This window comes from Sinocyclocheilus rhinocerous, unplaced genomic scaffold, assembly GCF_001515625.1.
Source record: "Sinocyclocheilus rhinocerous isolate Xijiao unplaced genomic scaffold, SAMN03320098_v1.1 scaffold623, whole genome shotgun sequence".
Taxonomy (NCBI): Eukaryota; Metazoa; Chordata; class Actinopteri; order Cypriniformes; family Cyprinidae; genus Sinocyclocheilus; species Sinocyclocheilus rhinocerous.
In genome coordinates, this window is record NW_015644631.1 from 1,499,472 (window position 1) to 1,506,370 (window position 6,899).

Genomic DNA, 6,899 nt, shown 5'->3' on the forward strand with positions numbered 1-6,899 from the left:
TAATATGCAGATTTGCTTCTCAATAAAAATGTATTATTATTATTATTATCAATATTAAAATTAATTGTGCTCTGGAAAGAAGAGCATTTATTTGAAATAGTAATTTTTATTTTATTTTTATTTTTAATGTATCCTTGCTGAACAAAAGTATGTGTGTGTGTGTGTGTGTGTGTGTATATATATATATATATATATATACACACACACACATTTTTGATTTCCAACTAATAAATATACTGACATACACATTAATGTGATGATGAAGTTTTTAGTTATACTGCCCACCCTAAAGTTCTGTAATTAAAAAAAACAACAACAACAATATGACGAAAAAATCACGAACTTCAAGCTCATGTTGTCATAAAAGCTTTGGATGTTTTATGAGGTGTATTGTTAGGTTGGAGGCATTGGTAAAAAACTGCAGAACAGCACTGCACGTCAGGAAAAGAGATGCTGCTGGCGCTCCATTACTGATATTTGTTGTTGGCAGTGTCGACTCTTGAGATCGTTCTATATCCTGGCCTCTCCTCTGTACAGCCGTTCGCAGACTCTCATGTTAACCTATGCAATCCTAATGCTTCATCTTGTAGTTCTCAATAGAGGTCTTCAGTAGAGTGTTTGACTTGTGTTGTTGTGCAAAAATCAAAGATTCCTTTTATGTGCTGTTTTTGTTCAGAGAAAAACAATATTTATGACCATGTTTATCCCCAGAGTTGGAACCTCATTGGTCTCTGTAGCAAACACCCTCAGCCCAGTGTTAGAACAGTGATGGGTTCATGTGCACCTTCTATTTTTGTGAAAACCAATAAACAAAGAAAGGGGTGTTAAATAAACATGTAAATGTGAATGTAAATTGTGCCGGTGTTAATTATTTGTTTGTTGAAACAGCACTCAGCAGCAGAGTCATCAGTCTAAATGTCAACCACTGTTGGAACTATTATTTCTGTTTATTATTTTTGTTTATTGTTATTATTTATATTAATTTAATATTTATTATTTTAAGTTAATAATAATAATAATAATGTAATCCAATATATAAATATGAAATGTTGTTGTTATTATTTTTATTGGAATTGCCTTAGTAGTAGTAAATAAAGATACATATTTTAAAAATTATATTTGTTTATATTTATATTTAATAATGATATTTTAAAAATTTATTTTAAAATTGTATTTATATTTAAAATTTCAATGTTTTTATAAGGATTTACACAATTTAATTGTATTTAAACTGTATTTTAGCCTTAAGTAATGAAATGTTTGTCGCCCTATTCAACAAAAGAGAAAAATTTGGCAATTTGTTTTAATTATTATAAACTGTATAAATTATATTAGACAAATATTTATTGTGAAAAGCAAATGCAACTGCCATCTTCACCATAATATTTTAAACCATTTTAAACAGTTTACATATTTTAAACATCTTTATAAAGGCGAAACATATTTATCATCTTTTTTTTTTTTATTCGCATGGTGATACTCGGGCCACACACACACACAGCCTCGTCTTCTCCAGGTAAGATTTCTTCTTTCACGTTGAGGCCGTTGTCAGTCTCACTCATTTCTTTCTCTTCTTCCTTTGTTGTTTGAGCATTATTTTTCTGGGAGAATCAACATCGACTGAATGTTCTCCAAAAAAAACAAAAAACAAGTGTGACTTGGCACTATATGACTGAGATGGAAAAAGTAAATTGTATTGGTCTCCACCTGAGACCTAAATGTATGTTTACTGATTGGAGATCATGATACGGTGCCCATTTGATAGAACAGCCAAGGATATTTCAAAATAGCATTTAGATGAAAGAAATGAACTCCTGGCAGACACAGAAGCCCAGGTGGCTCAAGTTAATCATTTTTGAATCTTGAGGAATCATGAAACAAGGCAAAAGCATCGGCCATGTTAGGGCACATCCTACAAAGCATCTTTCAAGGACGTCTGGGTTCTTTAAAAAAATTTTTTTTTTTTTTTTTTTAAATAGTTCTACTTGTTAAAATATCATTATTAAATATAAATATAAACAAATATAATTTTTAAAATATGTATCTTTATTTACTACTACTAAGGCAATTCCAATAAAAATAATAACAACAACATTTCATATTTATATATTGGATTACATTATTATTATTATTATTAACTTAAAATAATAAATATTAAATTAATATAAATAATAACAATAAACAAAAATAATAAACAGAAATAATAGTTCCAACAGTGGTTGACATTTAGACTGATGACTCTGCTGCTGAGTGCTGTTTCAACAAACAAATAATTAACACCGGCACAATTTACATTCACATTTACATGTTTATTTAACACCCCTTTCTTTGTTTATTGGTTTTCACAAAAATAGAAGGTGCACATGAACCCATCACTGTTCTAACACTGGGCTGAGGGTGTTTGCTACAGAGACCAATGAGGTTCCAACTCTGGGGATAAACATGGTCATAAATATTGTTTTTCTCTGAACAAAAACAGCACATAAAAGGAATCTTTGATTTTTGCACAACAACACAAGTCAAACACTCTACTGAAGACCTCTATTGAGAACTACAAGATGAAGCATTAGGATTGCATAGGTTAACATGAGAGTCTGCGAACGGCTGTACAGAGGAGAGGCCAGGATATAGAACGATCTCAAGAGTCGACACTGCCAACAACAAATATCAGTAATGGAGCGCCAGCAGCATCTCTTTTCCTGACGTGCAGTGCTGTTCTGCAGTTTTTTACCAATGCCTCCAACCTAACAATACACCTCATAAAACATCCAAAGCTTTTATGACAACATGAGCTTGAAGTTCGTGATTTTTTCGTCATATTGTTGTTGTTGTTTTTTTTAATTACAGAACTTTAGGGTGGGCAGTATAACTAAAAACTTCATCATCACATTAATGTGTATGTCAGTATATTTATTAGTTGGAAATCAAAAATGTGTGTGTGTGTATATATATATATATATATATATACACACACACACATTTTTGATTTCCAACTAATAAATATACTGACATACACATTAATGTGATGATGAAGTTTTTAGTTATACTGCCCACCCTAAAGTTCTGTAATTAAAAAAAACAACAACAACAATATGACGAAAAAATCACGAACTTCAAGCTCATGTTGTCATAAAAGCTTTGGATGTTTTATGAGGTGTATTGTTAGGTTGGAGGCATTGGTAAAAAACTGCAGAACAGCACTGCACGTCAGGAAAAGAGATGCTGCTGGCGCTCCATTACTGATATTTGTTGTTGGCAGTGTCGACTCTTGAGATCGTTCTATATCCTGGCCTCTCCTCTGTACAGCCGTTCGCAGACTCTCATGTTAACCTATGCAATCCTAATGCTTCATCTTGTAGTTCTCAATAGAGGTCTTCAGTAGAGTGTTTGACTTGTGTTGTTGTGCAAAAATCAAAGATTCCTTTTATGTGCTGTTTTTGTTCAGAGAAAAACAATATTTATGACCATGTTTATCCCCAGAGTTGGAACCTCATTGGTCTCTGTAGCAAACACCCTCAGCCCAGTGTTAGAACAGTGATGGGTTCATGTGCACCTTCTATTTTTGTGAAAACCAATAAACAAAGAAAGGGGTGTTAAATAAACATGTAAATGTGAATGTAAATTGTGCCGGTGTTAATTATTTGTTTGTTGAAACAGCACTCAGCAGCAGAGTCATCAGTCTAAATGTCAACCACTGTTGGAACTATTATTTCTGTTTATTATTTTTGTTTATTGTTATTATTTATATTAATTTAATATTTATTATTTTAAGTTAATAATAATAATAATAATGTAATCCAATATATAAATATGAAATGTTGTTGTTATTATTTTTATTGGAATTGCCTTAGTAGTAGTAAATAAAGATACATATTTTAAAAATTATATTTGTTTATATTTATATTTAATAATGATATTTTAAAAATTTATTTTAAAATTGTATTTATATTTAAAATTTCAATGTTTTTATAAGGATTTACACAATTTAATTGTATTTAAACTGTATTTTAGCCTTAAGTAATGAAATGTTTGTCGCCCTATTCAACAAAAGAGAAAAATTTGGCAATTTGTTTTAATTATTATAAACTGTATAAATTATATTAGACAAATATTTATTGTGAAAAGCAAATGCAACTGCCATCTTCACCATAATATTTTAAACCATTTTAAACAGTTTACATATTTTAAACATCTTTATAAAGGCGAAACATATTTATCATCTTTTTTTTTTTTATTCGCATGGTGATACTCGGGCCACACACACACACAGCCTCGTCTTCTCCAGGTAAGATTTCTTCTTTCACGTTGAGGCCGTTGTCAGTCTCACTCATTTCTTTCTCTTCTTCCTTTGTTGTTTGAGCATTATTTTTCTGGGAGAATCAACATCGACTGAATGTTCTCCAAAAAAAACAAAAAACAAGTGTGACTTGGCACTATATGACTGAGATGGAAAAAGTAAATTGTATTGGTCTCCACCTGAGACCTAAATGTATGTTTACTGATTGGAGATCATGATACGGTGCCCATTTGATAGAACAGCCAAGGATATTTCAAAATAGCATTTAGATGAAAGAAATGAACTCCTGGCAGACACAGAAGCCCAGGTGGCTCAAGTTAATCATTTTTGAATCTTGAGGAATCATGAAACAAGGCAAAAGCATCGGCCATGTTAGGGCACATCCTACAAAGCATCTTTCAAGGACGTCTGGGTTCTTTAAAAAAATTTTTTTTTTTTTTTTTTAAATAGTTCTACTTGTTGCAGCATCCAGACCTGAATCAGACCTTTTAAATATTAATCTTATGTATATTGTTCTTATTATTTTTATTCATCTAAGTTATAAACCAAACACCATTCTCTTAAAAAAAAATAGTTTCACAAGCCAGTGCAGCCAGACTTGCCAGGATGCTTGTAGGAAATTTGCTGTTTAGGAGATTTTATGGAGTTTCAAAATGCCATTGACTTTAAAGGAGCACTTAAAGCAAGGGAGTTCATCAATAAATTAGAGCTTTGGAGCAAAAACTGTCTAATTTGCTTTTGTGCTTCAGGCCGTGCAGTTCCTGCTGGCATTGTATAACAAAAATAGCCTTCTTCAGAAGTGCGATTATCTACACTTGTACAAGCCGTTTCTGCTGCTTCTATGTGCTAATGACCTCTTTTGTCATTTTGACTTCACATGTGAAATACTTAACATCCTGAAAAAACGGTAAACGTGGGTTGACATGTTAATGTTCAAATTGTTGGGACGTCTATAGATGTTGGACTGGTGATGGATGTTTTTAAAATTATTGTAATTTTAACAGTAAAAGAGTAATGCTACATTAAAAACCTGTTAATTGGTTAACGTTCCCGTATTCTATATGGTGAAAACTGTAGTGGATCTAATTTAATGTAAATAAACTGATGAATATATGTTTTTTAAAAAAAATTTCAAATTGCAAAAGAACAAGCCGTCTTACATTTTGCAGTAAAAAAAACATAAATTGACATTCCCAGAATTCCCTGACAGCTCACATCTGATGTTTTTCATTGAACCAACTGTTTCCTCTCAGATTTTTCTTATCATTTATGTACATTAGGGTTTTATGTTACACCTTATGTTGTTAAATTAATAATAATAATAATGAATTATTTTAAATGTCGTGCGTTACCATGATGGTGTTTTGTATTTCTGTATATGATGCTGTACACCAGGGATCCTCAAATCTGGCCCACGAGATCCACTTTCCTGCAGAGTTTAGCTCTAACCCTAATCAAACCCACCTGAGCATGCTAATCAATGTCTTCAGGACCATTAGAAAATCACAGGTAGGGGAGTTTGATCAGGGTTGGAGCTAAACTCTGCAGCGCATTGGCCCTCCAGGGCAAGATTTGAGGAACCCTGCTGTACACCTTCTGTGTATTAGTATTCACCTCAGCTTGAGGAAAAGCTACTTGTGATGAACTTTAAATTCATCATGTGGATGTCATTACCACCTGTGTTTTTAAGGTGATTGTCCATATATTACAAAGATAAAAACAGATTTTAGTAATGTGGTAGATTTAACATTATTTAATGAGGTACAAAGTACTTAATTACTGTAACTTTATGATCTATCTGTAAAACTAAATGTTCCTAAAAACCTTTTAAATAGTAGTCGTATGTTCTTATTTTTACTCATCTTTGTCATACTCCAACTGTCATTCTCTTGCCCATATGCCTGTACTCTAGCTATTTTGCCTTTTAGGGTATTTTATGGAGTTTTATTCCTATAAAATCACATTAATTTTAAAGGAGCTCTTAAAGCAGTGCGTAAAATGTTGCTATGGGTTTTTTTGCCTTTAATTTTTGTTTTTAAAAGTCCCCCTAGTCACTAATCTCATCCCTTAGACCTCATGTTTGTGAATAAAAACCACATATTTCAGCATTTCAACATGAAGATAAAGTCTTTGTCCTAAAATAGCTTTTATTATAAATGTACGTCCACTTTGCAAGTTGAGGGGATTGGTTACATGTTTGCAACTGTAGGTAACAGGCTGTTTCAAACTGAATTTTTGAGATTTTTGTCTTTAGTACACTGCAGTTTTACGGAGAAACGCTCATCAGTGGTGTTGACTGATGAATTTGCACTTGTTTTTTCTTTAAGCATATTAAAGACCCTATAGGTAGACATGTAAACAACACTTAAACATGTAATCTCCACAGGGAGTCTTTAATTTGTATTAACTTGTCTGCTTATTCTCTTTTGCAGATGATCTGCCTAACATCAACGGCTACGATTCTTCATCAGGAGCCAGTAACATCCAGAGCTCAGAGGTTCCTGCAGAAGAAGGCGAGGTTCTGCGTGTGTGCAGTGGCTCAGAGCTTCTGCTGCTGGACTCCAAACTCCTCAACACTACGTCTTTCAAACTCTCGCCATCG